Source organism: Octodon degus, unplaced genomic scaffold, assembly GCF_000260255.1.
Source record: "Octodon degus isolate 3935 unplaced genomic scaffold, OctDeg1.0 scaffold00047, whole genome shotgun sequence".
Classification (NCBI taxonomy): Eukaryota; Metazoa; Chordata; class Mammalia; order Rodentia; family Octodontidae; genus Octodon; species Octodon degus.
In genome coordinates, this window is record NW_004524623.1 from 6404361 (window position 1) to 6422873 (window position 18513).

Genomic DNA, 18513 nt, shown 5'->3' on the forward strand with positions numbered 1-18513 from the left:
AGAACTGGGGATTGAACTCAGGTCCTTTAGCTTGCCAGGGAAGCACTTATTCCACTGAGCCATCTCCCCAGTCTGAAGAGAATGTCTTAATTATGCTTCTCTTCCACATTCAGATGGACTTCACCTCTGAACATAATGGGCCTGTTGCTAAGGACCTTCTGCACAGGCTCAGAATCATTGAACACTACAAAGCCAAAATTGGGTAGCTTCCCACCACTGTTTATGCACAGCTCCACCACATTCCCATAGTTTTGAAAGAAATCTTTGAGTTCTGATTTGGCTACCTCATGAGGCAGGTTCCCAATGAACAGTTAGAGGCTGTCGAGATGTCTCACAATTCTCTGAGGTTCAACATCATCTTGCTCCCCAGCTTCATGAATTGGTCTGGGTCTCCTCTGGGGAGGAATATTTATTCGTTGTTCTCTTACTCTTTGATCCCTCTGGGGTCTCTGTGGTGGAATCTGAGATTCAGGTTTAGATTCTGGCTGGGGCTGTGATGCTGGTACTTTCACAACACGAGGAGGTATCCCAGTACCAGGAACAGCTCCACTAGGAGGAAGGTTCTTACTGGTCACAGATGCCCAAGAAAATGTCCTCAAGTTCTCCTGTACTGTCTGAGCTATGTCTGTGGGTGTTAGAGAAGAGCTCTTCTAAGAATCCTCAGTAGCAGCTTCTTCTAAAACAGGTTCAGACTTTTCTTCTTGGATTTCAGATGCAGGTTCTTGCTCTGGTTCTGGTTCAGGATCAGGCTCTGGTTCAGCAACGGGTTCCTCTAAATGTTCTTCCAGGTCATTGCTGACAGTCTGATCATAGAAAGTACCAGAATCATCAGGTACAGCCTCAGAGGTCTGCTGTCCTTCTTCAGGATCTTCTACTTCTTCCTCAGATTCCTCCTGAGGCTCAGTGACAAAGCCACCAAAGACCTCGTCTTGATATCTGAAGATACCGTTATGAACATAGAATGTATTTGCAACCAAGCCCTCAGGAACAAGGACAAATGTCTGCATAAACCTCGGTAAAGCCTGGTTGTTGTTAGAGAGCAGTCCCATGACCTAGACCACCACACCATCATTCAGGATAGCATGTGTATCAACATGGTAGATCTTGGGGTGGCAGTTGAAGTTTTGTGACATCACTTTCCTATGAATTTTTTTCTGTCCTTAGACTGCATCTGCAGGTTCTGTTTGAATCCAATCCCTTATGGACATAGGAAGAGTTCTTTCCATAGAAAGAACAAGGCCAAAGCCTTGTTCAGCAGGGTGTAATGCTGTCTCACACATTCCTGATAGAGACTAGGTTTTTCCAAAACCCTTGCTTTGGTCAATTCAACCTGACCATCAGTGTCTGTGGCCCAGCCACTCATTGTGCCTCAGAGCCAGGAACGCAGAGGCGACCGCAGTCTGCCTGGTTGGACCCACCCTCACACCTGTGCCCGCTGCTCCCTCAAGGCACTGCGGAAACCAGGAGTGGCGCTCTCCTTTGCTTCGTAGGCCATGGTGCATCCCTAACCACCCAGCAAAGCCACCTCCCAACCTGGCCCAGGCTTCAGCAGAGCACTCAATGGAGGAGACCATCAAGTGGCAGAGTTTGTTCTGTGGCTTTTAGAAGAGTCTTCAAGCAGTTACCATATCAAGCAACACATATGTTTCTCTTTCTTCACACAATGAAGATCAGGGATCTAAACTTATCCAAAAAGTTAAAGAAGCACCCTTTGTCCCTATTGGAATGGCAGGCTTGGCAGCAATTGTCCCATACGGATTATACAGATTGAAGAGCAGGGGAAATACTAAAATGTCCACGCATCTGATCCACATGCGTGTAGCAGCCCAAGGCTTTGTTGTGGGCACAATGACCCTTGGTATGGGCTATTCCATGTATCAGGAGTTCTGGGCAAAGCCGAAACCTTAGAAGAGATACTGTCTTGGAAGAGCTTGCTTTAGTTAGGTATCTCATGTTCAGAGGTGAAGTCTGTCTGAATGTGGAAGAGAAGAGTAACTAATACAGAATTTAGTACCAGGAGTGGGGTCGTTGCTGTGGCTAAACCTGACCATGTGGCTTACCAGCTTTTAGGAATGGCTGATGGGAAGAGATAGGAAATGTTTGGAGATGTCACCTACAAGAGAAGTGCTGTAGGGGAGATTCTGGTCAGAGCTCAGACCAGAAGACTGATAGAAAGCCAATCTGTAAAGACCCTGCTGGGGAGGTTTCTGCAGGTAAGAAGGACTGCATTGGTCATTGGATTCCACATCATTTGTGTTTTGGCTTGGCAGAAAGTTTGTCTGAATTTTACCCATGTCCAGAGACTTTACCTGAGACTGAGATTAAACATGAAGGATTAATTAATCCTTCAAAGGAAATCTCAAAGCAGTCAAATATTGGGGTAGTGGCATGGCTATTGTTGGGGGCTCTTAGTCAGATTTATGTTGAGAGTAAAGGGCAAAGAGCCCAGCAGAACGATTTAAAATGGTGTGAGTTTGGCCAGAAAGCTGTGGAAGGCAAAGTAGAGCTGAGATCTCCATTGCTCAGGAGGGCCAGGAGAGTAAAAAAGATGTCCTGAGGGTATCACAGGTGGTGGCAAGTTCTTGCCTTTGCAGCCTCAGAATCACAAGAGTGAGAGACTTTGCTTTCAGGAGAGAGCTGCAGAGCCCCGTGTTCCAGAATGGAGGCGGCAGCCACACCAGGTTCCAGCATGGCACCAGCATAGAGAATTTGTTCCTCAGAATCAGAGTCAGAGTGCTCAGTGATCCAGGCACTCGACCCCCCCAGCCAAGAGAGAGGAAAGCCTGGCTGCTGCTCCAGCTGGCAGCAGCAGCCCTTGGCATCATCCACGTGGCATTGGTTTTATGTGCAAGCAGAATGCAAGAGTTCTGAGGTTAAGAAGGCTTCCCCCTCGATTTCAGAAGAAGGCCTGGGAGGCCAGGCGGTGTGCCCCTGAGAGGGCAGTGTGTGAAGCCGTGAGTGAGAAGCCTACTCAGTGGAAACTCCAGAAATTTGGAAAAACCAGGAATGTGGATCATCTAAGGGAACCTGCAAAGAGGGAGCAAAGCAGGCCTAAGAGAAAAGCCATAAGAACTACCACCAAGAGTGCCATGGGGCGGAACCACATGGAGTTCATAATTTGCCACAGATTGCTTCAGATGTTCCACAAGGACCTGCAGGACTTAATGTTTGCCCTGCTGGATTTTGGACTTGTTTTGGCCCTAATGATTTGTATCCTCCTGTGTATACCTTTTGGAATGGCGATGTTTATCTTGTGCCTTTAAATGTTGGATATATTTAACTTTTCAGTTGTACAGGGGCTCACAGTTGAGAGTTTGCCTTGGATCTTGGAGGAGACTTGGGACTTGGACTTTTCAGCAATGCTGAAACTGTTGGATCTTTGGCAACTCTTAGAGACAGACTAAAATGCCTTTTGGACAAAGGGATGTGCATGAGACTTTGGGGTTCCAGGGGCAGAATGTTATGGTTTGAGTCTAGTTGTCTCCCCAAAGCTTCATGTAAATTATGGAGCAGATGCAGCTGGAGGAGCAAGAGTGGCTTAAGGAGTGAGGTCAAAGCACCAGGGTGGGGCCTGAGGGATGGGGCCAGAGGGGCATGAACTATTAAAATGGCTAGCCTGTGCTTTCTGAGAGATGTGGAGAGGATCATCCTAGACATGGCAGCACCCCAGCCTCTCCTCCAGTGCCTTGAAACCTCCAGTAACTGTGAGCTAAATAAACCTTTTCTTCCCTCATTTTGAAGGTTGGGTATTTGTGCCAGCAACAAGAGAAGAGTAACTAAAACAGAGGAGGAGAAGGAGGAGAAAGAGGAGGTGGAGAAGGAGGAGGAGGAAGAGAAGGAGGAGGAGGAAGAGAAGCGGGAGGTCCTTGACATATGTTGACCCCTCAATCTTGGACTTCCTAGCCTCCACAACTGTGAGCCAATAAATTTCTATTCACTATAAACAGAAATATAGCTGAGTGGCACAGCACCTGCCTGGAAAGGACAAGGTCCTGAGTTCAATCCCTGGTATCAAAAAAGAAAAGAAAAAATCTGTATCATAGACTAAGGTGAGGGGCAAAAACCTAATCAGTGTAGACTGATGATGGAGAAGTTAGCAATAGTGAGCATAGGCAGACTAATCTTTCCAGGAATTTTGCTGAAAGGAGAATGTAAGAAATAAAGGAATGGCTGGATAGGTAAGTGATGATGAATTGTATATATATTTTTTAATATGAGAGAAACAGCATGACACGGTGGCAAACGCCTGTAACCCCAGCATTCAGGAGGCTGAGGTAGGAGGAGAGCCACAAGTTTGAGGCCAACCTGGGCTACATAGCAAGACCCTATCTCAAAACAGAACAAAACAGTACAGAGGAAAAAATTGATTGTGACAGAGAATAAGGAGAGGGTTTTTTTGTTATTGTGGTGCTGGGGATGGACCTCAAGCCAGGCCAGTGCTCACCCACTGAGCTGTAGCCCCATCCAGAGAGAGAAAAGCTGAGGTGAATCTCCCGAGTTGGTGAGAAGATAATGGAGCCCCTGCTGGAGGACTGGTCCTCTGAGCACTGGCAGTCCATGCTCAGCAACAGGTGAGGAGGCAGAGCAAATGAACACAAGTGCAGGTAGGAGAGGAGATGCGAAGTGGGAGCGGGTCAGAATTCTTGGATTGCTCATATTATTCGATAGAAATAAGATGCAAGTCATCAGTTGTGAGTGAAGATGAGAAGTATCAGAGACTTGAAAGTCAGGAGAAAGCCTAACAGTCCCTTCCTTCCTTCCTTCCCTCCCGCCTTCCTTCCCTCCCTCCTTCCTCCCCTCCCTCCTTCCTTTCCTCCCTCCTTCCCCTCCTTCCTTCTTTCCTTCCTTCCCTCCTTCCTTCCTTCTTTCCTTAGTTCATTCATTCCTTCCTTCCTTCATTCCTCCTTCCCTCCCTCCCTTCCTCCCTCCCTCTCTTCCTTCTTTCCTTCTTCCTTCCTTCCTCCTTTCCTCCTCCCTCCTCTCTTTCGTATATGTTTGCAGTATGCACCACTGACCTAAATGAATGAAAACTGGAACGGATGAGGAACAGTCATGATTAGTAGGCACTAATGTCCACCTGGGAATCATAATGACTGTGATTTCCCACCACCACATTCAGCTACAGAAACACTGATGCAAAGTAGAGTTATATTTATACCAGTAGCCAACAGACAGAATGTTAGACTTCAGTGAAATTTGCAAAATTAAAATAAATAAACAAACACAACAGGGGTAGGACAAGGAAGCTTGTATTGTACACAAGTCAGAATGGTTGGTCACAGAATTTAGGTAAATTAGGAAAATAATGGAGGCTGTAGGGCTGGGGGTGTAGCTGAGCAGAGCAGTGTTTGCCTAACACACGCAAGGCCTGGGCTCCATGATGAGGGCAGTCGGGACATGACGGGGTAAGAGCAATAAAGTGGTTGAAGTATGGGACTGGGGAGATGGCTCAGTGGAATATGTGCTTCCCTGGCAAGCGCAAGGGCCTGAGTTCAATCCCTGGTTCTGCAAAAAAAAAAAAAAAAAAAGGTTGAAGTAACAGTAGAGTTCTCACTTTGGCAGCACAAATACTAAAACTGTAATGATACAGAGAAGATTAGCATGGTCAGGGGTGTCTTATATTTTTAAATATTTTGAGTAGTAAGATTTACTGTGTAAATTCCATGCAGAATTGCATTACAAATATGTTTTTCACTGTCTTCTTAAAGTTTTTGTCAGGCCAGTTCTCTCTGTGCTCTATAGAAGTTCTCTCCAAAGGGAATAAGGCAGTTTACAGTCAGAATGGTTGGCATGTTGGTGTTCTAGGCAATAATTTTGCAAAAGCCTGTTGTCAGATCACTTTATATATATGCACCCTCGATTTAATTCCAAGTACCTTGCTCAATACTGGTACATTTATTATATAAATTTGTTTTGTTTTGATTTTTGTTATGTGGAATGCTGACTTGGTCATCTTAAATGTCATCTCTATTTCTGTACCCTTTCCACATTAAAAACCTTTCAATAAAACATTTAATACCCATAAAAAATGAAGTAACAGCAGATTATAGAGCCTCATAAATACATTCTCTTGTATTTTGGTTCCTCCTGCTTCTTTATTTATTTATATACATTTTTTGAGATAGGGCAGCACAGGATGGCCTCAAATTCACATCAATCCTCCTGCCTCAGCCTTCTGAGTGCTGGGACTACTGTACACCTGGTATGCTTTTGTTTAAAAGCTACAGATTTGATTTTTATGAGCAAGTTAGAACTCTTCTTAAATTTAATTTAATGTATAATGTGAGACCAAAAAAAGGCCACAGATTTTGTCCTTTCTGTGTAAGTAACCCATTTTCCTAGTACCCTTTATCCGTAGCTCAGTCTGTCTTCCACATTTTCCAACTACCACCTCCACCACTGTGTCTCCCACGGTGACTACTGCTGTGAGCGTTTCCCGTGTGCTCCGTACTGGGCTTTCGCTTCCATCTCACTGATGTGTTGGCTGCCCTCAGCCTCGTGAGACATTGTCTTAATTACTACATTTATAATGTCATTGCATCTTTTCCCTTTGAAAGAATTAGCTGAGTCTAAAAATTTTGGTGGGCAATAGTATTACTTCAGTTCTTTGAAGATATTGCTCCATTATCTTAATTAAATCTGCTGTTTCTGGTGAGAGGTGGATTGTCGGTCTAAATGACATTAACATTTTAAAGTAATCATTGTATCCTTTGTAGCTTTTAAAGTCATCTTTATAGCCCAGATGATTTTCGTTTTATTTCAGTGTACATAGTTGTGAATTTATACCTACATCCTGCTTGATATCGTGTGTGTGTGTGTGTGTGTGTGTGTAGGTTTCAATTCTACAATTATTTGGTTATTATTTTTCAAATATTGTCTCTTCACCATTCCCTTCTCTCTTTCGTTTTAGTACATATCCTCATATATTTACCTGCAGAGAAATGAATATTTATATAAAAAGATGAAGCCCCTCCCCAGCCCTACTCCCTTCCCTTCCCTTGTCTTCTGGAATTTTTATTGCATATAGGCTTAAATCTCTTAATCTGTCCACTAACATCAGATAGGGATAGATAGATAGATAGATAGATAGATAGATAGATAGATAGACATAAATATAATGCAATTGGGGGTGAGGAGATAGCTCTGCGGCCTAAGCACCTGCCTGGCAAGCACAAGGACCTAGTTCAATTCCCCGTACCATATGCTGAGCCAGTTCTGGAACCCTGGGTACACTATACTGGCCACCAAAACCAGGCATGGTGGCACATGCCTGTAACCCCAGTGCTGGGGAGGCTGAGACAGGAGGATCACTATGAGTGCAAGCTATGCAGTAAGACCTTGTACCAAATAAATAAGTATATAAAAGATAAATAAACAAATAAAATTATATATATATATATATATATATATATATAGAGAGAGAGAGAGAGAGAGAGAGAGAGATGCGTATAATCTCTTTTGCCTTCTGTTGTGTAGCCTAGATCGGCGATGGTGAACATTTTAGAGCTTTCAGTGATAGCAAACAGCCCATTGCAGCGCATGAGCCCTGGTTCACTATCACTTGTGTTTATCTCTGGGACCAAGGACATAGCTCAGTGGCACAGTAACAGTCTAGCAAGCACACAGCCCTGAGTTTGATTCCCAGCACCAAACAAAAATAGTAATAAACAAATAAATAAATGGGACCAGAATTATGTAACATGACCTGGCGACTATCTCTGTGCTGTCTTCTAAATTCCTGCACTAGAATAATATCAGAGATGTGCCGAGCCAGTCGCTGAGACAGTGGTCAACTTGGTTCCACTGTTATGTGCAACACATTTCTTCTTCCATCTCTTCATGTTCAGAGCTCTGTATGATGTCGTGGTCTTGGTGTTGAAGGAAGCTGAATTAGATAGAAATATTATAGGCAATCAGACAAGGCTAGGCCCTCAAAGGAGGTAACACAGAAGACAAGATACCTTACAACTGCAGGAGAGACGGATGCTTTAGTGGGCCAGACCTCAAAGCCAAAGATCAAACAAATGCTGACCTCCCTAAAGATTGGCATCCAAGATTGATCAACACCCTGAGGGAGCCAGAAGGATCATTAATCTGACTACTACTGGATGGCTACCTGATAAAGTCCTGTTCTACATTTGTGCCTGCTTGCTACGTGACTCGCTTCCCCATTTGGTCCTGGACTTAATCAATTTTACCTGAGCAATGGTACTTGTAATCTCATTGGTTGACCACAGTTTTGTCCCACCTCATGCCTACCTAAACGAGTTCCCATGTTCTCCACCACCTTAGACCTGCCTCACTGCATGGTTTTACTCTACAAAAGTCCCTGGAAGAGATAGCTTCCTGGAGACAACCTGCTTGGGTCCCCCTCCTGTGCCTGTCTTGAACAGGAGCTTTCTTTCCCCCAATAAATATATTCTGCTCATAACCTTCGGTTGTTCCTAAAATTCAGTCTTCGGTTTTAGAGAACATGAACTCATGCAGGACAGGTTGGCAGATCATTTTTCCCGTATATCATTTGGAGGTTCCCTGTATCATTTGGAGGTCACCCACCCGAGATCAGTTTTTCTTCCTATATCATTGGCACGAGCAGTGGGCTTGTAGCTACTTATTGTAAGGAGATTCGAAAAGTTGGGGTACTTCAGAGTGTCATCTTGGCCAGAGGCCTTAGTAATTTTACACTTTCAGTTTTTAAATTCAATTCTTTTGTTGACCTAGATTTAATTTTGAAATAAGGAAATACTGGGCTGGGGAGATGGCCCAGTGGAGTAAGTGCTTCCCTGGCAAGTGTAAGGGCGTGAGTTCAATCCCTGGTTCTGCCAAAAAAAAAAGAAATAAATGATTTAACCATCTGCCCTCACACCATTTATCAAATTATTTGTTAAATTTTTAATTATTATAACTGCATTATTTATTTATTGTACCAGAAATTGAACTCAGGGCCTTGTGCTTGCCAGGCAGCTGCTGTGCTATTGAGCTACATCCCGCCCCTACTGCCACTTTTTATTTTATTTATTTATTTTTTTATTTTTTGGGGGGGAACCAGGGATTGAACTCAGGCCCTTGCGCTTCTCAGGGAAGCGCTTATTCCACTGAGTCATCTCTCCGGCCCCCTACTGCCACTTTTTAAATAGCATCTAATTCTGTCTTATCGCTTATTGCCCATTGTGTCTGCCCTGCCTTAGGTCACCATTATCCTGCAGGTTTTTACCTAAATTGCTGCCATGGTCTCCTAACTCTTTCTTACGCCTCAGTCCGCGGATGTAGGTAGCATAGATAAAAGTCCCCATGAGTAGCACAGAGGCTACGAGCTGCTATCTCCACACCGCCCTTCAGGGGCCACCCCAGGCCATCAAGGTGCGCTGCTTCATGTGATAACCACCCTGTCAGCCTAGCTAGCTAGCTACATCTCTTGCCATTTGTCTCCCTTTTGCTCGGCACTACTCTCCAACCAAAGGCTTTTTCTTTTCTCATGCTGGCGCTTGAACCTAGGCCTTGCACGTGCTAAGGGTGTGCTCTCAGCTGAGGACACCCAAGGCCGCCTTAAGGCATTCAGCTTGCCCACCACGCCCCGTTCCACCCCATTCCTGACGTGAGCTATTCTGGCCTCTTCCCTCCTCCGCTGTCTTCCATGACTAACTCCAGCCAGCTGTTTCACTGAGATGTCACTTTTTCCAAATGTGCTCTTCTTGGCAGCTAGAACCTGGGCTTCTCCTGTATGATACTCCACTGTCCATTATTTCCCTCATCGAAGCACTAATTATGCAGAGTTATAATTTCTTACTTTCCTATTCCCTTCCATTTTAGCTTATAAACCATGGGGGATAGAATTTTTTGTTCTCTTTCTTAATCCCTAACATCTAATGCATAATAAATTTCTTTATTCCATTTAGTTTTTATTTTTAATTGACACAGTCATGTATATTCTGTTGTTATTTTTCTTTTTTTAATTAATTTTTTAAATAATGTCTTCTTTATTTTTTATTTTATTTATTTCTGTGTCCAACTCAGCCTACCCGGGGAGCAAGCCTGGTGCAGTATGCGGTGCCGGGGATTGAACTGCAGGCCCTAGGCTTGCCTAAGCTTGCCTAAGCAGGTGCTTTAGACCGCTGAATTATCCTGCTGGCTCCTGTTGTTATTTTTCTAATCCAACCAAAACATATCAACAATACAGTATATGCCAGGTGCTATGCTTGGCAATGGGAATACATAAGAAAACAAAAAATCAGGGGTTGTGATGCACACCTGTAATCCCAGCACTCTGGAGGCTGAGGCAGGAGGATTGCTGTAAGTTTGAGGCCAGTCTGGGTTATATAGTGAGACCTTGTCTCAAAAAATATTAGAAAGAAGAACAAGAAAGGGCAGGAGCATTCCCTTCACACAGCTTATGCTCTAGGGAGAGACACCTATGCTCCAGTGAAACACACTGACAATAAATCCAACATATAAACAACTGCAGCCCACGTGAGGATGAGTACAACAACTGACCATGATAAAGAGTAATGAAGTGTCTTGCTTGGCTAGGATGGCCAATAAATTCTACCTTGAAGAACTGACATTGAAGCTAAGAACTAAAGAAAGAGGTGGAGCTGGTGTGGTGGCACACATCTGTAGCCCCACCACTCAGGAGGCTGAGGCAGGAGGATTGCTACAAGTTTGAGGCCAGCCTGGGCTACGTAGTGAATTTAAGGTCAGCCTGAACTACATGGTGAGACCCTGTCTAAAAAAAAGGGGGGGGAGTGAATTAATTCAAGGTATATCTTACGTTGTTGGATGAACTGACTATTAAATGGGATAAGGGAAAGAATAGAGAAAGAGTCCTCAGTTTGGGGTTTCAGCAGCTGAGTAAATAATGTCACTATTTTTACACAGAAAGATGAAGAGGAATACATTGTGGAAGGAGACACAGGGAAGTCAAATATCCTGTTGTGACTGTGCTTTGACAGTTGTGACTTATGAGACCACAAAGAAGAGGTGTCAAATAAAAATCTGTATGCACTAATCTGGGACCTAGATGAAGGCTCTAGTCGTGACATAGAAATGCAGGGGTCAGCATTTTTGGGTTTTGTTTTTATTTGTTTGTTGGTTTTGCTTTTTGAGGCAGGATCTCACTATGTAGTTTAGGCTGGTCCTGAACTCACTATGTAGCTTAGGCTAGCCCTAAACTCACAGCAATCCTCCTGCCTCAACCTCCCAAGTGCTAGAACCATGAGTGACCACGCCTGGTGGGTGTCATCATTTTGTACGGTATCTAGAAACTGGTATCTAGACTTGAAGGTTACTCATTGATGTTAGGGCTGTGGCTTCCATCAGACCACCTCAGTGCGCTAGGACATACATGTATATACGTGCATACATTCATATTCTTATAAACATACTTGCATTTACTTCTCTAACTCACTCTCTGTCTCTGTGGGGTGTGTGTTTGTGTATTTGTGTGTGTGTGTGTGTTGGAGGGGTTGCTGGGGATTGATCCCAGGGTTCAGTGCTTGCCTTCCCAGCTTATATCTCCATATATATAGATATAGATATAGATATTTATTTTTTGTGGCAGAACCTGGGATTGAGCTCAGGCTCCTGTGCTTGCCAGACAAGCACTATTCTACTGAGCCATCTCCCCAGCTCTCCTGTCTCCATATATTGGAAAGTATAATTTCACAATGACAGGCTCTCTTCTGTCATTAACAGGTCTCGTTCTGCCTTTCCTCCTGCATATTTATACCTGTCTTCACTGACAATGAGAAACTTTACTGTCAATACCCTCTCTGTTCTGCTTCTTTGCTTTCTCTGTTTGTGTCCAGCCCATCTTCTGACTGCAGTAGGCTATCATGTTGTAGTAGAACACCCTCTTTGTGCACACCCTGGACTTCATAAAGTTGCCTTCTGGCCAAGAACAAACGAAAACTCATTTTATTTGCTTGGTTTCAGCATCTAATTTATTAAGTATATTCTTTGGCAATTTGGCTTTCTTTTATTTTGTTTTGCTAGATATTAAGGTTTGAACTCAAGCATGTGCTCTACCACTGAGCTACACCCTCAGTCTTGTTTCGTTGCTGGTTTGAAAAGGCTTCACATTTTCATTATATTTCCTATTTATTGCTTGCATTTGAAAAGGCTGTTAATGGGTAGCATCTTTAGAAATAGTTTGCCAGTCAAAAGTATTACAAGTTCTTGCCTCAGACAGAGAATTGGCCAAAACATGCCAGTAACAATGCCAAAAAGTTTATTTGAAAACTACAGAGTGAGCGGGTATGGGAGAAAACCAACGTTGCAGAGCAAACTTGGGCCAAACAAAAAGAGGGTAAAAGCAAAAATAAAAGCACCCGCTGCCTCTGAGAAACGCTGCGGTACTGGCTACGACGCAAACTCACGCAAGAGAGCAGTTTTTCCTGATGGCTGATCCTTTCAGTCTTCTCCTTTCGTGTGAGCTCGCGAGAAGCCCTACCTACCTGTCCTCCCGAGCCTGCCCTGGAGCTTGTAACTGGCAGGTCCAGCGCCTTCCCCAGGCAGCGGGCCGCACCCTATCTTTTTTTTTTTTTTTCCAAAGTTTTATTGACAAACAGATAGCAATGAGACAGTTTCAAATCATATCAGAAGGACAGTTTCAACAAATAATACACTGCATATATTCTTCTTAGTGATTAATTGCTGTACAAGATGCGGACTTGTGATCCTATTTACAAACACCATTAGAACAAATCATTCTATTCATTAAGAGAATGCAACTATATATCTATCCCAACCTCTTAGAATACACAGATACAAAATGGACATTCATCGGTATACCCCATTTTTCCTAAGTCCCGTTATTGAATATTATAGGTGTGTAAACTCAGCAAAATATTCCAAAAGAGTCCAGTAGACCATAATAGCATTGGGTCTTCTGTTTAACTGGCAATGTCAGAAATTATTGACCTGAGTCCCCCACAGCTCAACTTAACAGCATGGCTTTATTTCTTATATTTCGACTTCATACTTTTCTACTGGATGGTCAAGACCAAGGTAAAGCAGGACCTGTGCAACAAGAGTTGTAGCTTTTTGGTCTGAGAAGGTCAGTGAAATGCCCTCAGGATTTGTCCTGAGATCCTGTACCTCAGATTGTAGAACCTTCATCAGTGCAGCCATGTGGATGAGTCACGGCCATTGCTTGGCCAATGTGCTCTCTGTGAAAGCCTGATAGAGTGTCTTCTCTCCATGTGACTCTCCTTAGGCACACTCTACGTCATCGATCACTTTCCTCTTTGGCCCCATAATCTTCTTGATCAGAAAATTTGGGACACTACCGAGGTACATGACGTTACAGTACAAGTTCTCATATGTCCTGAGTCTTAATGGACCTTAGCGCACCCTATCTTTTATACCAAGGCTATACTACAGAGTTTTGGGTTTGTTTGGGGTTTTTTTATTTGCCAAGCTGAAATTAAAAAAAGAAATAGTTTATATTTTATTACTCTTACCAGCTATTAGTAACACTGCACAATTTTCAAATACTTTTTAGGCTTTTGATTTATGTTTCTGTGAATTGTCTGAATCTTTTGTCTATTTCTCCTGCGGGATTTCTAGTGCTTTTTATTAAAAAAAAAAAAAAATCAGCTTTTTGGGTTTTTTATACATTCTTCCAAGTTAACGCTGTGTGTGTGTGTGCACACACACACGCACAAATGTGTGCACAAGGAATCAAACCCAGGGCTTTGTGCATGGTACACTTGAGCTCCACTACTGAGGCACGTCCTCAGTTCCTTCTTTCTTTTGTAATTTATGAAACTAAAAGGATTTTTTTTTTCTTTTTTTCCGCAGAACCAGGGATTGAACTCAGGTCCTTGCACTTGCCAGGGAAGCGCTTATTCTACTGAGCCATCTCTCTGGCCCCGAAATTAAAAGTTTTTAATGCCAATCTGCTGATCCTTTTCTCTGTGATCTGTTACACTATTTTTCTTTTACAGAGCTGGAGATTGAACCATGCCTTGTGCCTGTTAGGCAAGTGCTCCACCACTGAGCCACACACCCCCAGACCTCAACCACTTTTTTTTAGTTTGAGTCAGCCTCTTGCTAAATTTCCGGGTGTAGCCTCAAGCTTCTGGTCCTCATGCTTTGGCCTTGCAAGCAGCCGGATTCACAGGTAGGTAAGATGGAGCTTCAAACTCCCTTTCCTATCTGTAAGTCAGATGATCACTTAGACTTTTTTGTTGTTCAGCTTGCGAGCAGACAGTTTATTAGTTGATCATGAAATAACCGTGGTAGACGCCTTAGTTTGTCCTCTAGTGCCTGCAGACCTGGTCAGCCCTGTTGCTAGCATTCCCTTGTGAAATCTGGGTGTCTTTTGCTTCTTTCCACTTAGATTACGTCTAGTGCCCCAGGAAACAATTGGCTTGTTTGAAATATTTTCCAACAGTACCGCTTTCAGGAACCAGATCTTCCACACTGGTGAAGCCGTATTGACCAAGAAACTAAGCAAACTATCCGAGGCAATGTGCTTCTGACTGGTTTTCCTATAGGTACACGTGTAGGTCAGTGCATCTACTATCCCCGTGCAAAAGATGGTTCCACAATCCTCAGCATGTCTATTTATTTACGTATGTAATCTATTTGAGACAAGGTTGCTCTATGTAGCTCAGGCTGGACTTGAACTCACTCTGTAGCCCAGGCTGGCCTTGAACTCATAGGAAACCTCCTACCTCAGCCTCCAAGTGCTGAGGTTACAGGAGTATACCACCCCAACTGGCCCTCAGCATGTTGTTGTTGTTGTTATTTTTGGTTCCCAAGTTTTATTCAAGAATTCATAAAAAATATTCCAGACAAAGGAGCTTTAATCCTCGTCTTCTTCCTCTTCTTCATCCTGGTTAATCTTTTTTTTTTTTTTTTTGGTACCCGGTATTCAACTCAGGACCTTGCTTGCTTGCCAGGCAAGTGCTTATTCTACTGAGCTATCTCCCGAGCCCCTCATCCTGGTTAATCTGGAAGTAACGTAATTCATAACTCTCTTTGCTGCTAGTAACTGAGAGCAACCAGTCTCACAGATTATTCTTCAAATATTTTTTGGTGAGATATTTCAAATACCTTTTGGGAAAAGCCACCTCGGAAGTCACAGCGACCTTGCTCTTACTCTTTGGATGGTAGCCACCCCCCACTGAGATTCCCGGCTTTGCCGTTCACCTTGATTCTTTCCTGGAGAAACTGCTCGAAATTGGCAACATCCGTGATTCCGTCTTCTACAAGATGTGTGTGATCTGGGGAGAGCCTCAGGACCTGCTGCTTTTCTTGGCCTCCCTTCGCCACAAGCTTTTTCATGGGCACCGTGGAGGCCAAGAAATCAGAAAGGATCAGCATGCTAATTGAAGCCTTGATGAGCTTAACAAGGTGCCACTGAAGACTCAGCAAAAGGGCAGGAGGTGCAGTCCCCTACTGACCTTCGACTCACCCCACTGCTACCTGGTCCTCACGGCAAAGGCCAGCTGGAGTTCTGAAGGTTCCCTGCTTGTCTAGTTCACCTAGTTACCCAAATCTAAGTTCTGGACATCGGTCTATAGTCCTCGCAAGAGTGCTTAGCCTTTTCATCTATCACCTTCCTCTCTGCCTTTGAAAACATCTTTTGGGCAAGTTTTTTTCTCAGGAAGCATTTTACCTTAGTTCTGGGACATTTCATTTTTCCTGAAGGAAAAGTTTCAGGCCCAGCAAGAACTATCTTTCTTTCTTTCCTTCTTTCTTTCTTTTTTTTATTTTCCATGCCTTCCATGATTGCAGCCTGAAAAGAATTTCAGAAAATTGAACTTTCACCTCTCTCTTTCTAAAACTTTTTAATTTTGTTTTTAATTTTATTTACTTATTTACTTATTTTTTGCTGAACCGGGGATTGAATTCAGGCCCTTGCACTTGCCAGGCAAGCACTAATTCTACTGAGCTATCTCCCCAGCCCCCTAAAATTTTTTTTAAAAACCAATTTGTAGAAAATTCCAATATGGTATAAATATCATTCTTTACCCTGTCAAAATTATCATGGGTTCTTAGGTACCATTTATTTTGATTTTTGACTCATAACAATACTAGTTTTTGTGGTTAATTTACTAGTCCTAGCTGAGTGTAGTGGTGCACACCTATAATCCCAGCACTCTGAAGGCTGAGGCAGGAGGATCACAAGTGTAAGTCAAACACTGGAAATTTAGTTACCTTAGCAATATCCCACCACAAAATAAAAAATTTTAAAGGGGCAGAGTATATAATTGAGTGTAAAGGCCTTGGGTTCAATCCTTAGTATGACAAATGAACAAACCAACAAATAAATAAACACAACAAAACTGCTAATGTTTATTCTAGTGACCCCTCTCCTTGCTTTTAAATTTAGCAAGAACTTCTATGTAGAGATGCTTTGTTTTGTTTTGAGATACAATCTCACTATTTTGTTCAGACTGACCTTGAACTCACTGTGTAGCCCAGGCTGGTCTTTAACTTGCAGTGAGTGACCCTCCTGCCTCAGCCTCCCAAGTGCTAGGATCACAGACAGTGTGCACCACCATGCCTGGCTCTATCTAAAGATTTAATAAAAACATGATACTTTTCTTTTTTCTCTTCTCCTTCCCATTCTTCTCCCTCTCTTCTGGTTTTCTTCTTCCTCTTTCTTCTTTAGAGTGTGCCTCAAGGCCAATTTTAATGAAAAAAAATTAAGCCAGGAAGGATGGTACACACCTATAACCCTAGCTCTGGGAGGCTAAGGCAGGAGGATCACTGCAAAATTTGAGGCTAGCCTGGGCTGCTAGTGGCTCAAGACCAGCCTAAGACGCATAAAAGACAGACACCCAACAATAATAAACTAGCCCCAATCACTTTGGCCTCTTTGGCCTCTTAGAAACCAAGAAAAATGTGAGATTAGGAGAAGTTTCTCTAGAGCGCAACCACCCTCCTGCATTAAAAAACAGTTCACTGTCAAGCGTGTGTGTGTGTGTGTGTGTGTGCGCGTGTGCGTGTGTATCTGACATTTCATAAACGGCTGAAATGAAAGGTGGCCTTTAGGTATTCCACATATAAATTTAGCCATTTCTACTGAGCAAGTGAAAAAAAAAAATATATGGCCGATCCTGATCAGATGCTGCTTGTTTCAAACCCTACAGCACAGGGCTCTGTTCTGTGTGACTGGCTTTGAAGTCAGTGGAAGCCCTGTGCAGGACAGCAGCGCAGCGCGAACACCGGGCTCCACACACGAAGGTGAGAACTGCCCTTGCGCTAACCCATCCGGCAGTGCGGTGGAGGGCGCAGTGGCCTAACGCACTCGGGGGCCGCCCTGCAGATCCCACTGTCTGTGAGAGCTTTGTTCGCCCGGAGCAAACAAGAACCGTTTGAATCTTGACATACAAGGGTTCATTGAGCAGAGCATCCCGTTATGAGAGGGCGTTCAGTGCTGGGCCGGCCCCGGCAGCCAGCACACCCAGGGCACTTCTCTCACATTCTCTCCGTCTGCACACAGTCTGCTTTCAAGAGCCCAGAGTGCCTTTCTATAGATTGAAGAGGTGTATAAATATTTTCTTGTGTTTGTGCTCACATAAGATGAAGGGCATGCTTCAATCATGTAACACGAGCCAGGCTTTTCAATATGGAAAGAAAGAATTCTTTTCAAACTTGAGCTGAGGAGGGTACTTGGTGAAAAGCAGAATAACAGAAATGAGAGATTTTGACCTAGAGAACCTACTGAAATGAGGAGTCTTGTGAATCTGCTTTCTCTCTCAGGAGCACTTTTGGTGGATCTGTGGAGCCTTTCTCCACCCCATCACTTCAGTGACATGTATTCTAATGCAAATCAAATCATGGCTTCAGGGTTCTACTCTGTGGACCCTGGAATAGGTGGATACCCAGGCGCAAACTGCTCAAATTGACTCCGTCCCAGCCAGCCCACCCATTCTCTAACTTTGTGATAAGGGTGTCTCCTTCCTGAATCCTCCTTGTCACCAAGATTTTGCTTAAGTAGCAGTGCACATCCAGGGCTAGGTTCCCTCCCTTGTAAGAGCCCCTCCCAGATTAGGAGGCACATCCTGCACCTAGAATTTCTCTCTTTTTTTTTTTTTTTTTTTTTTTGGCGGAACCGGGGATTGAACTCAGATCCTTGTGTTTGCCAGTCAAGCGCTTATCCTACTGAGCCATCTCCCCAGCCCCTCGAATTTCTCTTGATGGATAGCAGCGGAGCAGCAGAGCAGGGTGGGCACTTTCAAGTTAAAGTTTGGGGTTCTTTTTCAGAAAACCGGGTCATGCAGGTTTTTGAACAGACAACAGTTAAAGTCTTGGGACTGGATGAAATCCAGGGAGGAATTGCAGATGAAAGAGAAGAGGTAAGACCAAGTTCCAGAACACTCCAAACTGAAGAGACCAAGGAGACTGTCTTTTTATTTTGCAGAACCAGGGATTGAACTCAGGCCCTTGCACTTGCCAGGCAAGTGCTTATTCTACTGAGCTGTCTCCCCAGCTCTGAAGACCTGTCTTAGAGATCACTCTGTAGTAGAACACAGGGAGCTGCATCATTCTTTGAAT

General features: G+C 43.7%; 3 pseudogenes; 1 reads left to right on the forward strand and 2 right to left on the reverse strand.

The window, feature by feature from the left end:
• Window positions 1-86: 86 nt before the first annotated feature.
• LOC101568668 lies at window positions 87-1393 on the reverse strand (annotated as a pseudogene).
• Window positions 1394-1560: 167 nt separating this feature from the next.
• On the forward strand, window positions 1561-1908 carry LOC101569059 (annotated as a pseudogene).
• Window positions 1909-14809: 12901 nt separating this feature from the next.
• On the reverse strand, window positions 14810-15291 carry LOC111817047 (annotated as a pseudogene).
• Window positions 15292-18513: the final 3222 nt, after the last annotated feature.